General features: G+C 35.1%; 2 long non-coding RNA genes across 3 annotated transcripts; both read left to right on the top strand.

The window, feature by feature from the left end:
• The first annotated feature begins 905 nt into the window (after positions 1-905).
• Positions 906-4,442, top strand: LOC126878019 (uncharacterized). 2 transcript variants are annotated; one of them, XR_007695531.1, is made up of 2 exons: positions 906-2,459; positions 2,833-4,442. It is a non-coding gene; the product is annotated as an uncharacterized LOC126878019 (long non-coding RNA). The 2 variants fall into 2 exon arrangements; XR_007695530.1 differs by having other exon boundaries at positions 2,732-4,442.
• A 2,675-nt stretch (positions 4,443-7,117) lies between these two features.
• Positions 7,118-18,159, top strand: LOC126878020 (uncharacterized). The gene is made up of 3 exons (XR_007695532.1): positions 7,118-7,886; positions 7,989-8,811; positions 18,146-18,159. It is a non-coding gene; the product is annotated as an uncharacterized LOC126878020 (long non-coding RNA).
• The last annotated feature ends 249 nt before the right edge of the window (positions 18,160-18,408 follow it).

Genomic DNA, 18,408 nt, shown 5'->3' with positions numbered 1-18,408 from the left:
AATATAATATAATATAAATATAATATAATATAGATATAATATAATATAATATAATATATAGTATAATATGATGATGATATAATATAATATAATATAATATAATATAAATATAATATAATATAAATAATAATATAATATAATATAATATAATATAAATATAATATAATATAATATAATATAATATAATATAATATAATAATAATATAATATAATATAAATAATATAATATAAATATAATATAATATAATATAATATAATATAATATAATATAATATAATATATAGTATAATATGATATGATATAATATAATATAATATAATATAATATAATATAATGTATAAATATATATATAAATAAATATATATATATAATGTAATATATTATATATATGTAATATATTATAAAATATATATATATATAATATATATATTTATATATATTATAATATATATATAAAGGACACCGGAGATGAAAAGACACCGGAGCCTTCTCTCTGGAACTTCGGGAAAATTCGTAAAATCGTAATTAAAGTTTACAGTCGTAATTAAACAATTGGCCGTCATTCTGCCCAATCGTACTTGTTTGCGATTTGTGATAATAAACTCGGGCTCAAGGCGACCATCAGTCGCCGAACGTAGCCGCGGTCAACGGGACGGGCGCTTCGCCTAACAAAGGTGCGGAGTTATAGTATGACCCTCATTAAAAGAAATACCAATGGAGGTACGTGACAATAAAACATTCCAACGGTTCCTTCGGACAATGAATACCAGATGTCGAGGCACTTGCACAGCACAAGTTCAGTTAGCCTGAGGACCCACTATAAAACCTAGGGTTTTTGGTAATTAGGATTTTCAAACGGACAGGCAGCTTTTGTCCCAAATCGAACAATCGACAGCGACGTCAATTTCCCTTACTTTCGGAAGGAGGGCTATACTCGACGAATCCGATGATCGCGTGTCTTTGGACACACCCCATCATAGTTTTCCTCTGTGGCATCATTGGGACGAAGATTCATTCTTTCTGGAGATCTCATCGACGAAGGGAGTAGCGCCTTACGATCAGTGAGTATTACACGTTTGAGTTAGATTTTGTGAGCAAGTATATCTATTATCCCGTTGACCGTGGATTCATTATCGAACCTAAGACCATTATCACTAGTGTCGTGAGTGCCTAATCGCCGCTGTTGATTGTCGAATCGGTAGTGTTCATACTCGTAGTATCAGGCCGTATCTTCGTTCTAACACAACGATGGCCAACTCCAAGGGAGATCTATCAAACGCCCACAACCCTGTTCCTGACTCTTCTCCGACATATATAATTGTATATTATATATTATATATTAAATGCGTATTATTTATATTTGTTGAAAATGACAACGTGAGTTCGTGCTCGCCATCCATATGCAGATGCGTTAGTTATAAAAAATAGTAACTAGAGAATGATCCTAGTTACAATCGATAGAATTAATCGATAGGCTTAAGATGCTTTTTTGTTCTTATCCCTAGTTTTTGTAAGCGCGTGCAATAAAGGTTTTTTTTCGGCTCAGAACGGTGTGATAGATTTATCCATTCAATAAAATAACTATTCTGATCCTACCTCTAAGTATAGAAATAACAACAGGTTATGGGCCCAGGTGCAATAATTAGTTATTATTTTTATTGAAAATATTATTAATAGTAATAATATTGAGGAGCGCAGAAGATAACCTAAAAAAAAAAAAAAAAAAAGGGGGTGCGTGATCGATGATTCAGTGTTGAATATCATAAGGACGCTTTATCGAGTATACAATAATTTTTTACGTGATAATACAGTTATCAAAAGAAAAAAAAAATGTCGAGCGGGGCGAGTTTAAGTATTGAAAAACTAAATAAAGAAAATTACGACACATGGAAATTGCAAATGGAAGCAATACTCATTAAAGATGACTTGTGGGGATATGCAAATGGTTCAATAATTAAACCGGAAGCAGCGGATGAAGCCTCTTTATGGAATAAAAGGGATGATAAAGCCAGAGCCGATATTATTCTTACCATAAGTTCGAGTGAGCTATGTCATGTGAAGCATTGCAAAATTTCACATGAAATGTGGAATAAATTAAAGGAGGTTTACGAATCCAAAGAACCCGCAAGAAAAGGTACGCTTTTGAAGCAATTATTATTCACGAAAATGTCCGGTAGTGAAAATATGTCCGATCACTTAAATAATTTTTTCAGCCACGTGGATAAATTAAAAGAAATGGATATTCCAATCGCTGATGATTTATTGTCAATTCTATTATTATATAGCGTCCCGAATACATACGAAAATTTTAGATGTGCAATCGAATCGCGGGACCAATTACCTACTCCAGATGCGCTTAAGATAAAATTATTAGAACAAGCTAATTCTCGTCATAATTCAAATATTGTGAATGATCACTAAGAAGCTCTACAAGTGGAAGATTCAAATAAACACAAAAGGTATGATAAAAATAGAAATTTTTCTAATAAAAATAGATTTATTAAAAGCTAATAAAGTAAAACACATTGAATGTTTTTATTGTCACAAACGGCGTCCTTCCGTCTCCGACACATATAAGTAGCTGTGTTATGTATTTTCTAGTTTTTTTTTTATTTAGTTGTTTACATTCACAATTTGTCCGATTTGGTAGAATTTTTTGGCTGCATTTTCTAGTTGTATATATATATCACTAAGAAGCTCTACAAGTGGAAGATTCAAAGAAACACAAAAGGTATGATAAAAATAGAAATTTTTCTAATAAAAATAGATTTATTAAAAGCTAATAAAGTAAAACACATTGAATGTTTTTATTGTCACAAACGTGGACATAAGGCAAATCAGTGTTTGAAGAAGAAAAACGATGATCACAAAGCTCAACTAGCACAAGTTCCTGAAATACCCAAAACTGAACAATGCTTGCGTGCTTCCAATATTCAGGATGAAGATAATCAGGATAATAGTATTATTACTGATGTTTCATTGAATATAAACATGGAACCACCGATGGAATGGTACATTGACAGCGGTGCTACGTTACATATGTGGGATGGTGTAACGTCAGGGAAGGACGTGGCTGATTGTTTATAAACGTTGTCAAGATATGTTAATGTTGTCAAGGAGTGTTGTGAGCGTTACCAAGGTTTGTTAAGGGAAAAATGAGCGTGGTAAATGCTGTCAGAGTTGAATTAATCGTGGTCGAGAGAAGTTCATCGTGTTGCTGTGACGTAGAATTAGTGAGAAGCGAATTCGTGAAATGCGATATTATATTCGATTCTGTGAGAGTGCAACGATATTGTGTTTATCATACTGTTTTTTCTGTTAATTTATAATATAACATTCCTACACATATGTGATGTGACATAAACTGTTTTGAATCCATAGAGCCAGTCAGAAATCAAAAAGTAAAATTAGCGAATGACAAATTAGCTGAAGTCAAAGGTAAAGGTACTGCAATATTATTTAGTTATATAAAAAACAAACTTGAGAAATTTAGATTGGAAAACGCATTATACGTACCAGAATTAAAGGCAAATTTGATCTCAGTATCAAAAGTTACCGCAAATGGAAAAAGGATTGTATTTACAAATAGAATGGCTACAATATTTGGAAAGAAGGATGAAGTCGTTATTACTGCTATTCGTAAAAGGGATTTATATATTGTAGATACAAAATCCAAATATATTGGTATGGTATATGAAAACAGAAATACACTTATGGATTGGTACTATCGATATGGACACTTAAATGAATCTGATCTTTGGAGATTAATAAATAAAAATATGGTAAATGGTCTACCTAACATAAGATTGAGTAAAATGAATACTTGCGAAATATGTAGGCAGCAACCTCGATGCCAAAGAGATCTGAATTAAAGATGTTGGAAAAATTAGAACTGATACATTCTAATGTATGTGGCCCTATAAGACAAACATCTTTGGGTGGAGCAAAGTATTTTGCCACCTTTATTGATGACACGTCATATATAATCTGTAAATCGTAACTTGTCAATCTACTAGTACTTACATTATAAATTGGTAAACTTTTGTGTGTGTGTTGAGGGGAGGGGGGAGTGCTAGATATAACACTGATGCGACATTTTGAAAAATATTTAATTATAATCATGAAAGGCGTTATTGAAATATTGAATTCTTATTAATGTTCCTTGCAACTTCAATTTTGCGTATCATATTTAAAATGTACATAAGATGTAAAGTATATTGACAAGTAACAGTCACAAAATTGTTTCAAATGAGGATAATCATCCTAATATCAACTTATCAATTGTGATCTGATAAGCAAAAATTCAAAATACAGTTAAACTGTGTTCTACATACAATAATCTTTTTCGGATGAGATTTAAATATATGAACATATTGTGATATTTTGTCCATAATAACATGAATAATACAAAGTTTCGTATTACATATACTATATTTTTTAATATATTCTGCATATCTCATTTTATGACAACAGACAAGCAAACTATATTCCCATTATAAGCTTCGCTCTAATTTCGCATCGTTTCACCTGAATATATCGTAAAATTTCATCCCGTCAAAACTTTGCGTCAATCTTTTTTATCTTAAAGGATTAAAGACAGTTGCAAAACGCCACGGTGTTTTGGGTTTTGTTTAAATTTGCGCCAAAAGAAAATGAAGTTTCGCGAAAAATGGCGGTTACTAACAGCACGTCTGGTTACAATTTTCATTTGCAATACTTTTGGCGAGTATATATGACGTACTGGGTCGAGACTAAGTAATCGGTCGTCCCTGAAATTTGAACTGTTGAAAACGAGGTAATAACAGGGCGACAGGTTTGTTGCTGTGTAACGTATACACGTTTCTGAATAGTTTTCTACTTTGAATGAAATTAACTGCTACCCGACGGAGTTTCGACGTAGCGATAAACACGCCACTGAAAAAAGCGACGAATGGGAATGGAAAATACGTAAAGATTTTTTTGACAAAATGAAGAATCATTTTGTCAGATTTCAAGAAGAGTTTGGGTAAATTCAATTTATGCTATTTGCTACTTGACTTATGTTTATAACACTAAAAGTTATCTTTACAAGCAGCGAAGTGATTCAGTTTCATTCGTAGTTCGGTTGCTTCCAATTTTTTCATTTTCACATTGCGTATTACAATATGGATGTTAAAATATTATTATAGAAAAACATGTTAGCAATTTAGTTTTCTGTTTGTTCTTTTCTCTGTTTTCCTTATTCTGTTTTTGGATTTGTGGTGGATGACTTAAATAATGACGTGACGAGTTGATACTTGATATTGTCAAATATATTTAAAATTATTCTAAATACAGAATTAATCGCGCGGGAGACAAAGATTTTGTAACGAATCCTAGCGGCTGCCATTTGTCGTTCACGCGCTGTTGCCGATACCGGATGCGCTAACATCGTGGCGTCAGAGAGGACGCGTTTCGACTCGCGAAAGGCGTTTTCGGTTTGCTTCGACCACTCGATTCGTCGCGAACAGCTCGTACGTATCATTGTTCGCGGATCCGCGTAGTTTGTTGCACGGGTATACATTTATATTGACACCGGTGTTCACGAGGAAAGAGATCCTTGGTGCCTTGTCCGTCACGAAAATGCAACGGGATACTAAAGCCATCGCCACATGCCGCGTTTACGGACGGCTGGTACCGTTTCACTGGGTCCAGTTGCAAGGGGCCCGGCACTTCCTTGCGCGGTTTCGAAAGGTCTCGTGGTAATAGCAGAGACCAGACTTCTGCGGTCTGTCTTTCGAACTCGATATCAATCTTGCCTTCGATATGTAGAATAACGATGTGAGGTGGATAGTGGGTGAAGGTGCCCACAAGAAATACTCTTGATGTTCAACAAAAAAGTTAATTAAACTATTAACAATCAACAGTCAACAATTTATGATCAACAATTAATGATCAACAATTAACGATTAACGATTAACTGTCAACAACAATTAACGATTAACGATGAACGATTAACGATTAACTATCAAGAGTCAATAATCACGTATCTCTAATTGTGTTTGCTTCGCTATGACGCTTAACCTTTCGCACTCCGCAGCTCGAATCTTTGATTCGCAGAATGAATCTTTGATTCTAAACCAAATGGATTCTTTTCTTTGTTGCCCCTCGATATCCCCACTACGCACGCGTTTATTAGATATCCGCGACGGTTGCCGCGTATGCATTCTTCCGAATATTCGGCGAAAGAACTGTAGGGATATCGATGGTACATTAGGCACATCGGCCTTACGCTTTGAAGGTATAGCGCTTTGTGTCGCGAAGCTGTTGGAAAGTTCCGTGGTCGACTGCCATCACAGATGCATGACGATTAGATACAAACACTTCGAGTATTACAATTAATAGCTGATACAATTGCAACAAAACAGATGTCCTTTATGCAAGACTACTGAAATTACACAGCTACAATAAAATAAGGAATACGTCTGTACTATGGGAAACATAAATAAATATACACATAGTAGAGCTTATACAACATGTATGTGGAGGACGATTAAACGTGTTGTTGATTAATGACTAGACGAGTTGATACTTAGTGTAGTCAAATGTATTTAAAATTATTTGCAGTACAGAGTTAGTCGTCGTTCGCTTAGTGTTGCTCGATATGTGTATACAAGGTAATGCTTACGTTCGTTCGATATTAATTCGCTATAAGAATGTGCGATACTAACTGTCTTAACGATCGTGTTCGTTTATTTATACTCGGGGGAGTACCGGAAATTCTAAATTCAACCTCGGTTGACGGTTGCACGTAGCGGCAACATTGTTTTGCCCGGAGTTTGTTTATCGTTACGCTTTGCGTGTCACGTAAAAATAATGGGAAGATAATAATAAAAAAATGTTGGGTTCTTGAACCAGAGTTCGAGATACCTTTATTCTATAATAGGATTACAAGTGTGCGATTAGACTGTTACCGAAAGACTGAAGCCTCGATCAAGAACCAGCCCTTCTAGATGTTCGTTTATCTTATGCCTACGTGCCGAATTCATACTTTTTTTAGGATAATGCTGACCCTAGCACTAGTAATAATACTTTTAGTTAGTTGCCTTAAATTCACGTTGATGGAAAAGAGAAAATAGAACGTACGATTTCTTTTTTTTATTTACTACGGGTTTCTATCAATTTCTAAGTGCATATTTCAACTCTTATAAATTTGTTTATAATTTTGTAATGATCACAGTTTCTCTAGTACTTTTGTAGATTGAGTTTATTATTCTATCTAAAATATATCAATTCAGTAATGAATTGAAAAGACACCTTCCAACGAGTATAGAACCAGGCGTCATGTTCACTTAAGCCCTAAAAGGAACGTAAGCGTGAAATATCACCGGTCACCTCCTGTATATTTCCTGTAAAATCGGTTACTTGTATGCATATGTCAGAGAAGCGTCAGTAATAGAGTTGTGGGCATTTGCTAGACCTCCCTTGGAGTTGGCCAGGGTCGTGTTATAACGAAGATACGGCCTGATACAACGGGTATGAACACTACCGATTCGACAATCAACAGCGGCGATTAGGCCCTCGCGACACTAGTGATAGTGGTCTTAGGTTCGATAACGAATCCACGGTCAACGGAAGGATGGATATGCTTGCTCTAACTCAAACGCGTACTGATCGTAAGGCACTATTCCCTTCCTCGATGAGGTCTCAGTCAGGAATGCCTCTTCGTCCCAACGACGCCACCGAGATAAACTCTGGTGGGGTGTTTAAGTACCCAAGATCCTCGGATCGACGTCGCTGTCGATTGGTCAATTTGGGACAGAAGCTGCCTGTCCGTTTGCAAAACATCTTAATTGCCGAAAAACCCAGGTTTTATAGCGGGTCCTCGGGCTACCGGGACTTGTGCTGTGTACGTGTCTCAACCTCAGGTATTACTTGTCCTAAGGAACCGTTAGCATATTTTACTGTCCGATACTTTTATGGGTAGTTCCTTTAATGAGGGTCATAACACCGCTCCGCACCTTTGTTAGACGGAGCGCCCGTCCCGTTGACCGCGGCTACGTTGGGCGACAGGTTGTCGCCCCGAGCCAAAGCTCACCGTCACTAATCCCGGACGGTTACCGGTATCGGCTTGGATGACTGCGATTGTTTCATTACGGCTATAGTAGACTCTAGATTACAATGTTAGGAGGTTATCCTGAAGTTCCAGAGGGGCCCCGGCGTCCTTCCGTCTCCGACACATATAAGTAGCTGTGTTATGTATTTTCTAGTTTTTTTTTTTTTATTTAGTTGTTTACATTCACAATTTGTCCGATTTGGTAGAATTTTTTGGCTGCATTTTCTAGTTGTATATACCAGAGAGAACGGAATTTATATGTGTATGTATGCGTGTATGTGCGCAAAGAATTTTTTCAAGAAAATAAAATTTTTTTTCTCATAAAGGATCAAGACAAAGAAGAAAAGTGCACTTTTAACCAATTAGCGTCCATAAAACAATCTTCAAGAAAAGCGAAGAAGATAAAATTTAGTGAAGTAAAAAATAAAAAAAAAGGTAATATTATTGTGCCCTTGAATATAAATGTCGCTTGGGTTACAATATTCAGTATTGCTGCGAAAATAATTTACACCTTAGACAGTTTGACGTTAAAACCGTATTCTTATATGGAAATCCGAAAGAAGACATCTATATGAAACAACCGGAGGGTTTTGATGATAGTACGAATCACGTTTGTAAGTTGATAAAAAGCCTATATAGTTTAAAGCAGTCTCCGAGATGTAGGACGGAGCGTTTGAAAAAATCCATTTCAAATTTAAGATTTTATCAGAGTAGCACAGATCCTTGTTTTTATATCTGTACAGAAAATAACAAATTAATCTTCCTGATTATATACGTAGATGATGAAATGGTAGCAGTAACAGTATTTGAATTTCTAATCGATAAACTTTTCAATGATTTGAATAGAGGGTTCAAAATTACAAGTACAAAAGAAGTAAAGAGTTTTCTTAGAGTTAAAATTAGTAGATTAGAAGAAGGTGCGATATTCATTCATCAAAGCAGGTATATTGAAAGTATACTAGAGAAATTTAATATAAATGACGCAAGCAGTGTTTGCAAATACTCGGAAGAAGGCGTACGTAACCGCGATCGCGGACGTCTAACGAAAGCGTGTGTTACGCTGACAAGCAGTAATAGGGTAGACGAAACATCCTGCATGCCACAGCTATCGAAACAATAACCAGACAGCAACGGAATAGCCGCCTCTGATATACACCCGACGATAGCCTCTCCGGAGGGACTAAAACCTCAGTATAAAAACCCTCCCATATTAGCGCTCAACACCTCCTTCCGTTGTAACACTTTGAACCGTCACTCTGTTGGATTCGCTTAATAAATTCTATTACCATATACAAAGTTCAATTTCTTCACTTTATTCGTGAAACGTTCGAACTGCGACGCGAGGAGATTACCGGTGATCTATCATTTTCGTAATTTCTTGTGTCTCCTACGTGACACGTGCGTATAATACGATTTTGAAATCTAGAGAGAAATTAATAGCTTACTCTTCAAAATACTGATATAGGATAAAGAAGTGAAAATATGAGGAAAACGTAAAGTAATTTTAAATTAACATTATCAATTACAAGAACATCATTACAAGATTACAACATTACAACATTACAAGAAACATAAAAGTATCTTATAAGAAATAATTCAATTAAAATCAAGAATTACGATCACAGTGAGCAAATTCACTCAAGATAAACAAATTATTGTTCATAAAAAGTATTGTTCATAATAAGAAATTTACATGCTAATTAAGTGACAGAAAAATGATGAAAAACAAAAACAGTAATTGCTTCATATTACCTTAATTCTTCTTCGAGATGAACATTGTAAACTATTGAAACAGAGTAAAAAATATTCACTTCTGGTATTGTCGAAACATTAATCTCCGTTTGCTGCGCATATGACGCAATACTGAAAATGGGATAATTCATGTTTCCTACTGCAACTCATAATCTTTTACGTTATCTAATGTGGATATTTTTATTGCCTATTTGTATTTTGATAATTTTGTATTTTTGGTTGTCATAGAATCATTAAGGGGGGGGGGGGGAGTAAGGTTAATTCGTACAAAAAAAGGCATGTTTTTGTGAATTTTTTGTGACGACACAGTTAAAAATCTCTTTTTTAAAACCAATAGTACATTAAAGTATGACATTCGAAGAATATTGTATACAATTTTCACGGAGAAATATTAAAAAATACGGCAATGGCAGCAATTATTCGGATGTGTCTCGGAAAAAAGTATATTGCGGTGCCCTTCAGAACTTGGTGCTGGATCATCTGAAATCAAAAAATCAAAGTCCATTCGTTAGGTAACAGTTTTCCACAGGTAACGCTGGAAGGGTTTTTCGAAATTTCAATTTTTCACTTTTTTGGAACACTTTGAAGGGATAAATTAGCCGACTTTACGAAAATTTGCGGCTAATTTGTTATTGTAAAATAAAAATAATTAACAAATTTGAAAAAATTCTACAGCGTTACCTCGTAAATTATGTACAGAGATAGTGTTCAAAATTTCAAAAGGATCGGTGCAGTGGTTTTGAAGTAATTGGGGACACCGACTTTGAAAACGTGAGTTGTGGGGAAAACGCTTTAAAGTTTTGAACACTAAAAAATCTGGTATAAAACGTTCATAAGGGAATTTTATCGACTTACCTCACACTGAATCATCAATGCCAGGTCCATAAAGGATGTTGCTATCATCCATGATAGCTCTTCGGTTGTTGCTACTTTTTCTTCTTTTATAGCAGATTAAAAAAATCGATTCGCTATTTCTCTTACAGTCGAGCACATTTCTTTCGCGTAATCATTGTACGTCGGTTTTGATAAAACCTACTAGACAAATCCATCAAGCCGCAGAACTTTTCACAGCCAACTATTCCAAGATCTAATATCCTCATCGCGAAAACAAACCGATAATTAACATCGAAAGTACCAGAGTTTATTCTTACACTAGACGGAACATTTGTAATCTGTTGACGACATTCGCATGACACTTTGATGTTAAATCCAAGGCCTTCTTTCTTAGTCGAATGAAAATTTACTTTTCCATCACATTTCACACGCTTCACTAGCGTAGCAATTGTTGAAAAGTCCTTCGTAACTTGATCTTCAACGGTCACTTTTATTTTTTTAGCTGACGCGCTACTTGTTGAAGTGCCTTCGTATTTACGTTTATGCGGAGGTACAATTTTTCTAGGTCGATATAATCTCGAACCAGTTGATTGTCTATCAGATCTTGTAACTTGTTTAGGCATTTTAGAAATAATTTAACACAAAACTTAATGAAAATGGAGCCAAAATGATGCGAAAATAGGAACGCACGTGTACGTCTGCTCGATAGAATATTTACTCCTACACTAAATTTTATACTCTACATTGACAAAATATACAGTACAGGTATAAGGAGTCGTTAAGTACTATAAATAGATCTGGGGGTAAGATTAGGTATTACGTCTTACGATTAGGTAAAACGTCTGCCAGGTAGCAAAAGCACGCTCGGGTCGGGTAGGTAATAAAATCCGACATGTATAAAAATACTCGTAACTTCGTCAATTTTGCTCCAATCGACTTGAAATTTTGACACAATATTCTTAAGATGTTATGCATTCAATTAAAAAATTAAAAAATGCAAAAAAATTTTTAAACTTTACCCCCCCCCCCCCTTAAGCTTAACTTTTATTTCCTATTTTTCCTTGCTCCATTTGAATATGAGTTCCATTTAAAAAACAATCGCTACCGCAGTTATACCGTAGTCATTCTTGTCTTACGTTACCATTAACTTCAACTTCAATTACATTATTTATCCTCAACGTCTTCTCTAAGATCTAGAAATGATACGAGATAAATTATAATCAATTTGAGATGTAGTTGTTGTCCGTGATACTTGTAGCTGCTGGCTGAAGATGTAGACGTCGCTATAAGATACTGCTGCTTTCTTCTTATTTATGTGCCATGGAAGAAAAATCGGACTACGGGCGCCGGGATTCGAACCCGGGTCCCGAACTTTCGTAACGCCCGGTAGAAGTTAGTGTCGAGATCTTTTTTTTTCATTTAGTTGTTTACATTCACAATTTGTCTGATTTGGACATTTGGTAGAATTTTTTGGCTGTTTGATTATCATGTGGGTGGCTACCCCCAGCGGGGTACTATCTTCGTGTTTGTTAGGTTATATCCTTTATGAGATCTGTTGGGTGTTTCCTTTTTAGTCTTCTTTCTATGCTTGATGTGTTGATCGTTTCCACTGCCAGCCGATTCGGGTACGTTGCTATTCTTTCTCTGTACCTTCTTGCACATCTGCTAATCTCCTCCTTGACCGTTGGTATTCCCAGGTCTTTCCGAATATCCTCGTTTCTAACGTACCATGTGGCGTTTACTATTGTGCTAAGAATTTTAGCTTGCATTGTCTCTATTTTGCTTATATGACTCATTGCTGCTGTTCCCCATAGTGATATTCCGTCCGTCCAGATTGATTTTATGATCGTTAGCCAATGCATTTGTCTCCTTGCTATCTGTATTTTGTCTATTATTGATTTGATATGCTGTTTCCATGTGAGTTGTGTATCTATGTGGAGTCCTAGGTTGACTTGCCTTGTTTGTATTATGTGAGTGCCGTTCAGAATGTGTGAATGTAATATGGTTACATTTATTGGGGTTTGCTTTAATTTGTTTAACTTGTAGCCACTTTTCTATTTTTCAGCCAAAAAATTCTACCAAATGTCCAAATCGGACAAATTGTAAATGTAAACAACTAAATAAAAAATAATATCGTGAAATCGTACGTTTGATTCTTATTTAAAAAAAAAAAAAAAACTTTTCTATTTTTGTGATATGTTCTTGTAGTAATGTAACTGCTGTTACAGGATTAGTGTGCCTGACTAGTACAGCTGTGTCGTCCGCGAATGTCAGTATTTTGCTATTAGTTAGTGTCGAGTGGCGGATATTTTGTTGTCGAGTGCCGCCACAAATTCTATATTTACTACATTGTTCTTGGAATTCTAATTGCTCGTAGAATTTTAAGAGCACTCCCTTGTCGTTTCTATTTTAGAAATCACCAGCCACAATTACGTTTCCGAGCGAAATTATTGGATACTCTGTACCTTCGAATTATCTTTCATCATCATTATCGGCTGTCGCGTACGTGCAATTTCGAGTCACAAATTTAGGTTCAAGCATGCTGCATAATTTGCGTACAATTAATGGACGAGCGAGTGTAATCAGAGCGCGATAATTACGTGGCGATAATCGAAGCTGGCGAGGAAACGCGTGCAAACTAGAAGGTATTTTTCGATTCTTATTCGCTTGGTTCCCTAGGTTTGTATCTTCGAAGAAAAGTTTTGCCAACGTTTTAAAATCAATATTTCGTTGAACTTTTGAGATTTCCAACGACGTCGGTACTCCGATAAAATCGAGCGCAAAAAGCCAAGGACGTGCACAAACGATCTCGAAACGAAAGCAAATATTAAAGTTCTCTCTTTCGAGCGCTCCTGAATCTTCTAAAAGATGCAGCAAATGCAAAGGAGGAAAGAGGGGTCTTGCACGGAGCAAGTACGACAGTTTCAAAGACAGAAGGGTGGTTTTTTGGATACAAGGCTGGCACCCTTCAAAGGAAGAAGGGAAACTCGACGATTGCTCGGTCCAATTAAAGTGGCGCCTAGCGCTTGGCGATGAGTCAAGTAGTGCGTAGAAATAAAACCAGCAGCGGGAAAAGAGGGCGGAGGAAGAAAAAGGAAAGGAAGGGGCTCTCCTTCCTATTTTCCCCTCTCTTTTCCACCCACTTCCTATCCCTTTTCTTTCTCGTTCTCTATGCTTCGCCCATTGGTCGAATAAGCAGCGTTGCCAGGCGACAGGAGCACTGGCGACCCTCGAGGATGTCACGCAGCGTGCACGCAAAGAGAACGAACTTTTGACCTTTTAAGGGTTTCTCCATTCACCGCAGCTCTACAACCTCTTCACGACGATGGTCGTATGGACAGTTTCGGGGTTAATGTACCCTGTGGAAAGCACAAAATTTGATGGACGCGCATCAAGTAGGAATCCGCAATTTATTCTTATCAAAACAACGTGTAGCGTACAAAGTAAAAAGCAGATATACGTCTATCGTGTAAAAATTGATTAATTTAATATTTATTTAAAGAAATTGTCAAGATGTTTCCTGATTGTCACAACCTTCCGAGTGAGACAAAAATTTCGTCCTATCGTAATCGGATCATGATCCTTGCACCATAACACATCGCAGCTAAACAATGCAATTTTACCATGACTATACCATAACTATAGATTCTATTGAACTACGCGAACACAGTGGCCACGGATATACAATGGTTAAAGATTATGTTCAATTGTATGAATTGGCAATGTAATTAATTACAATGGTTATATAATAAATTACTCTACGTGTATACCCGTGTATGTGTTTAAATACATAGGATATTATTTAGTTTCTCTGAATCCGGCCCGCGGTATTAGATCTTCGTTGTTCATTGGTAAGATGCAGATATTCGCCATCGGCCGTTTGACAACCTCATTAACTGTCCTTATTGAGATGATTTTGGTAACGCCATCCTTGTCTTGATGCAATCTCGGTGATACGGTCGAACCTCCAACGTAAAGGAGGAAGGCAATCCTCCTTCACCACCACTATAGTGCCGAGGCAAAAATGCTCTGGAGTAGCGATGCGAATAGCATCCAATAAAATTTCCACCGTTGTTGGAATAAATTTCTCTAATTTATATAGAATAATTTCTAAATTTCTCTGCGTGCAATGAACCACTAAAAAGATTTTAAGAATGCGTCTGTGGACTCGTAAACATCGACCGACTGCAAAGGATCATCCCTCCATAAAATATGTTACAATGACCATTGCTCGGGTGTTATAAGAATTTGATTATACAATTATACACGTCTTAACGCCGTGCCCTGTATGAATTCTCTAATTTATCGTCGGCTGTGCGCAATGGACGTTTGAGCCTCTCAGCGCTAGCTAACAATACAAGACGCGATTGTTTTTCTGAGGGTCGCACTTATTGTTAGTATGTTCGTTCAAGAAACGCCTCCAAATCTACTAAAGTTTCCATGCGGCATTATAGTTGTCGTCGGACATTGCCAATGCTTCAAGCGTGCCAGCAGATTCTCTCTTTACTACAGACTTTAAATATAAATAGTGAAATCGTTCGATGATGCTCAAGCATTTGTTTCGATTGATCAGCGATTCGAAGTTATTGCGGAAGTACAAACAAGTGATGCGTGAAAGACAGTAGAATGGACCATAAATTTATAGTAGCCGCGGCTGCGGACACTGCAGAAGACGCACTCATTTCTAATTGCCTGATTCGCGCTGTTAAGCGCGAGTGGCCTTTCGAAACATATAATGATCTATACAACTGCGAGCCTCTTGAATCAATTCACAATAAAACGCTACAACATTTTCCGTTAATAAAATGTGATTTTTCTCCTCCTCACTTCCCTCGACGAGGAAGGAATGAATTTGTTTCTGAATATACAGAAAGCGGTCAATCTGCCGTGCGCACCTAGTTGTCCAATCATTAATGGTCTCGAGAGATGCCATCTTTCCATCCATTTTCCAGAAATATTTAAATCTCAAGAGGCATGCTCTAGACACACTGCGTTGATTTGTCAGCGTATTGAAAGCTTCCTCCCTTTCTGGATCCATCGTTCAACGCAAAACAAGCAATATACAAAACTCGACTCACTGCAATCCAAGTTCACGAAGATGTTTGTTTGTTAACGACTGCAGGTTCCACACCTAGCTACTGCGATGAGCCTCGTCTTGAGTTTCCAGTACACTGATTACCGATAGATATCACTCTGTCAACTGATCTCTGGGTCCAGAATGTGCTTCCTTCTAATCTGACTCTCGACTTCTCGCACGTGGTGTCTAGCTGGCTCTGCTTCTTCTTAGCATACTAGTAGCACTGTCACTCAACCGGAGTTATCAACAAACTTCGGTTGTGAGCCGTTCTAGACGTTTAAGACCTTCTTCACTCCCCCACTCCATAACCATTGGTTCTCGTAAGATGGAAAATAATAGTTATTGACGACTAATTTCCCCCATTTGCCCGATCGCTTAAAATGGGGGGAGGGGGAAGGATAAAGATTTGCTTCATTCACCGAGTGGTTTACGACACTTTTGAGCCTTCAAGAATTTTCAGCCCTACACCCATCTTAGACCCCATTCAGCAGTGTCATAAACCCTTACCTTTCCAATTGTCTCGAACAGTTACCATTCAAATATTGAGGAAGCTAATCGTATGTTCATAAAACTGGGATTTAGCATTAAAAAAGTTTCTTATTCTAAACTTATTTTAGATTTTTATTTATTATGCAAGTATGTATTATGGATATTATTCAAATACATATTATTTGATTTTATATATATATATATATATATATATATATATATATATATATATATATATATTATAATATATATAAATATATATATTATAATATATATATGTCGGGTTATCATTAGGATTTAAGTCGCGTAATGTTTCTTCATTTGAATTAGCCATTGTTTTACGAAACAGAGAATATATTTACACGAATAAACAAGATTTTACAAAATATTATGAATAATGAATTTTATAAATGATATGATTAATTAACAAATGATAAGTTAAATTATTAATTAGATTAAAGAATAATAAGTTTTATCGAACAATAAGAGGTACGAATAATATATCTTACGAATAACAAATTTAATGAATAATGAAAATTAACGATTGATAAATTTTACAAATAATGAATTTAATTTACGCTATTAACAATGATCCGGGGTTCAAACGAATCCACAGTCAACGGGATAACTTTAAATAATTTTATAACACAAAAATACGTTTGCTGAATCACTCGGTAAATTACTTGATGTATCACTTTCCAAGGCGATCACACGAATGAATATCTGATTAAAATCTTTTTCGTTATACGACTGCATTTGTTTGTTATATTCTCGCTGGAGACATCGAGAAGGTTCTAATCGTTGTTGCTAGGCAATATCTGTCAAAAGTTTGTTGTATACCCTTTGGAAACATCGAGAAAGATCCAAACGCCGATACTAGGCAATTTCTGTCTGGAGATTGATTCCAAATACAACGTGTCCCATTATATCAGCATCTCTAAAGTACAATTCTATGTGATTTCTAGGGAGAACAATACAACCGATCCACACCTTCATCAGGCAAAACGTTTATCCCGTGACCGTGGCTACGTTCGGCGACCAGTTGTCACCTCGAACCCACTTTCGCTTTCACAAATATCAAACAATTACAAATGACAATTGCTTAATTACAGCTATGATAAAATCTAGGCTAAAGCATTAGAAGACTTTCCCAAAATTGCAAAGGGAAGGCTCCGGTTTTCATTTCATCTCCGACATATAAATATATATATTATATATATATAATATATATATTATAATGTATTATATTATAAAATATATATATATAATATATATATAATGTATTAAATATATAATATAATATAATATATAATATAATATATAATATAATATAATATAATATAATATAATATAATATAATATAATATAATATAATATAAATATAATATAATATAATATAATATATATAATATAATATAATATAATATAATTAAATATAGGTATAATATGATATGATATAATATAATATAATATAATATAATAAATATAATATAATATAATATAATATAATATAATATAATATAATATAATATATATAATATAATAATATAATATAATATAATATAATATAATATAAATAATATAATATAATATAATATAATATAATATAATATAATATAATATAATATAATATAATATAATATATAGTATAATATGATATGATATAATATAATATAATATAATATAATATAATATAATGTATAAATATATTATATAATAATATATATATATAAGTAATTATAATATATGAATATATTATAAAAATAAATATTATATAATATATATATTTATATATATTATAATATATATATAAAGGACACCGGTAATATATATATAAAGGACACCGGAGATGAAAAGACACCGGAGCCTTCTCTCTGGAACTTCGGGAAAATTCGTAAAATCGTAATTAAAGTTTACAGTCGTAATTAAACAATTGGCCGTCATTCTGCCCAATCGTACTTGTTTGCGATTTGTGATAATAAACTCGGGCTCAAGGCGACCATCAGTCGCCGAACGTAGCCGCGGTCAACGGGACGGGCGCTTCGCCTAACAAAGGTGCGGAGTTATAGTATGACCCTCATTAAAAGAAATACCAATGGAGGTACGTGACAATAAAACATTCCAACGGTTCCTTCGGACAATGAATACCAGATGTCGAGGCACTTGCACAGCACAAGTTCAG

The sequence above is a fragment of the Bombus huntii genome, unplaced genomic scaffold (genome assembly GCF_024542735.1).
Source record: "Bombus huntii isolate Logan2020A unplaced genomic scaffold, iyBomHunt1.1 ctg00000330.1, whole genome shotgun sequence".
NCBI lineage: Eukaryota > Metazoa > Arthropoda > Insecta > Hymenoptera > Apidae > Bombus > Bombus huntii.
Note: the sequence above shows the minus strand (reverse complement) of the source record. Positions and strands in the feature narration are given on the sequence as shown.